Here is a 2,632-nt window from a genome sequence, read left to right on the forward strand (position 1 = left end):
GTGTGCATCAGTCTTGTCTCGGACGTTTCCAGACGGCCCACTTCCACGACTGGGACTCCTTCCCTGCGTCATTACGTTCTTAGGTCTTGAAGGCAGGCTTCCCGCACGTTCATCTTAGCAGGCTCAACAGTCCATTCTTATTACGTACCATCACGTTCTACAGTTTGTTTCAGGGGGTTCCGTAGAGCGTCTTCATGTTGACATCATCATCACAATCCCACAGATTTTCTTGCACGACGGTGACTTTGGTCCCCATATCATCTTTCTTGCTGAGATTTTTCTCTCATCTTTGAGGCGCGTCGTTCATAGCGTTCTGTGTAGTGTCTGTCTGTATCTGTGAGTGTTTGGCTCGGGGCCGCCCTGCCTGGGTGCGTAGCGTCCAGGGTGGGCGGAGTCATGTGGAGAGTCTATATGTAGTACATGAATCTATGTAGATCGGGGCAAAGGTGTTAGAGTTATCTCAGGGTAGCCATCGGGAGGCTGTGTAGATACCTCTTCTGTTTTGTTTGGAAAGAGCAGAGGCATGTTGGAAAGGCAATACAGCAGTAGTGAAGAAGAGTTCATGTGGAAGAGGGTATGGCTGGTTTTGGTGCGGATTTTTTTTGTAATTTTCTGTGTGTACGGTTGTATTTGGACCTTAAATGGTATTTGTAAAAAGGTGCAAGACTTTTTGTTGTTATGACTCTATTGCTCTGCCTCAGGGTGATTTCTCTAATGTCATTCTTACAGAAGCAACAGGACAAGCTTGGCAGGGCAGCGTAGAAGAGGAGAGCAATGTAAGAAGGTGACTCAGCACGTGGTATTAGAGAGAAGATGTGGCTTTGAGTACTGTATGTATTGGTTCTTTTCAATTTGAAGTTTTGGAGCAATGAATGACATGGGATGTGGGGATGGGCATGAGTCAGTCAAGGTCAGCAGCGGCGGGTGGGCTGAAGTATCACATCTTCCTCAGAGGGAGCAACTTTCAAGTTTTAAGCAACCCACGTCGGTTGGGTTTTACAGGCAGTTTGCAAGCCTTCAGGTTGCATGCCTCGGGAGGATGGGCGGGCAAGGTGAGGGAGCGGGAGATGGGAATTTGTAGGGTTTCGAGCGGTATCTCAGCGTGTGTTTCTTTGGTTGGTGTGACACGCAGGGTCAGAGGGGTGATGCTGCACGCCCACTGAGTAGTCCCAGCAAGTGAGGCGGTTGTGGACATGTTGGTGTCTAATAGCCCAGTACTACATTGCAGCTCAGTGTAGTGTTTGTCTTTGGTTTTGCAGGTGCCACAGGCATCCGGAGCCGGACGAGTGTTGGAGGTGAGCTGGGTAGTAGAGAGGTAGTGCATGGGGGTGGTGGTTTCCCGTAAGCTCAACAGTAATATTGTGTGTCTTAGGTGTTTTAGGTGCCAGAACCAGAGAGTGCCACAAAGTCCGAATCCGGAATCCATGAGGAGCAGGTGAGCAGAAGGGTACGGCGCATATGATGCGGGGGATATTGCAGTACAACTTAGTGTTGACGGATGCGATGGTGCCTGATGGCACCATTTTGTGCAAATTGGGGTTCCATTGTTTGTTTTTGCAGATGATGAAGAGGAAACCCAGTGACTCCAGGATGAATCGATTTGATATATGGTAACTCTTTTTTTTTTTTTTTTTTTTTGTTCAGCAGGGCTCCAGAGTCCTGGCCCTCAGCGAAGCTGAGGTACCAGCAGCAGAGCTTCCTTGGGGAGAGGAGGGGACGGGACAGGGTTGGAAATAGCAGCAAGGCATTTAAAAGTTAGCGTAGTGCCCCAGGCTTTCCAGGAGCGGTTCCCTTTGAGCACGTAAGCGGAGCCGTAATTGTCCTGACCGTATGTGACACTATCTCGCATTGCACTGCCTTGTATTGTGTTTAGCCTGGAATTGTATTGCTCTGTAGTGTTCTCGTCTGCAGTCTCAGACGGTCTAGCATGGTAACGCCTGTATTCCTTTATGTCTTGCGCTGTATTGCTCGGTCATCGTTTTGACAGCCATGTGAGACTGTCATGTTGTACCGTTTGCCATGTTGTTACTTTGATGGATTGTTCTGCATCTGACTGTATTGCGTTGCCGGGCTCTGTGTTGGTTTTGAGTTGCGTTGCTCTGTAACTGTCTTGACTGCTGTCTGAGACTGTCTTGCATTGTATGCTTATGTATTTTTTCCTTTGTGTTGTATTGTGTATTTGAAATAGTATTGCATTGCCTGGCTCTGTATCGGTCTTGCATTGTAGCGCCCCGTACTTGTCTTGACCGGCACGTCAGACTGCGTTGCATCGTATAGTTCTGTATTTTGCGTGGCTTTCCATCAGTCTGTACTTTAAATTGTATCACTTTGGCTGCCTGTATCTCGGTTTCGTGTCGTATCGCTTAGTCATTGTCTTGACTGCCATCTGAGATGATCAGGCATGGTAGCCTTCCATATTTTGTTTTGAATCGCACGGTTGTGTATTTGAACCTCTATTGCGTCGCCTGGCCGTGTTTTGGTTTTGCAGCATACGGCTTTGTCATAGTCTTGACAGCTGTCTGATATATTCTGTCGTCATTCTGCATGGTACTAAGGATTTTTTTTTTATTTGGTTGTTCTTCCTTTGACCACGTATTGCATTGTTCTGCCCTGTATCACGGTACGTCTCAAA

The 2,632-nt window shown here is 47.6% G+C and overlaps 1 long non-coding RNA gene across 1 annotated transcript; it reads left to right on the top strand.

The window, feature by feature from the left end:
- Positions 1–460: 460 nt before the first annotated feature.
- LOC128903453 (uncharacterized) lies at positions 461–1,435 on the top strand. Its single transcript, XR_008464094.1, has 3 exons — positions 461–784; positions 1,260–1,295; positions 1,373–1,435. It is a non-coding gene; the product is annotated as an uncharacterized LOC128903453 (long non-coding RNA).
- Positions 1,436–2,632: the final 1,197 nt, after the last annotated feature.

Source organism: Rissa tridactyla, unplaced genomic scaffold (genome assembly GCF_028500815.1).
Source record: "Rissa tridactyla isolate bRisTri1 unplaced genomic scaffold, bRisTri1.patW.cur.20221130 scaffold_363, whole genome shotgun sequence".
NCBI lineage: Eukaryota > Metazoa > Chordata > Aves > Charadriiformes > Laridae > Rissa > Rissa tridactyla.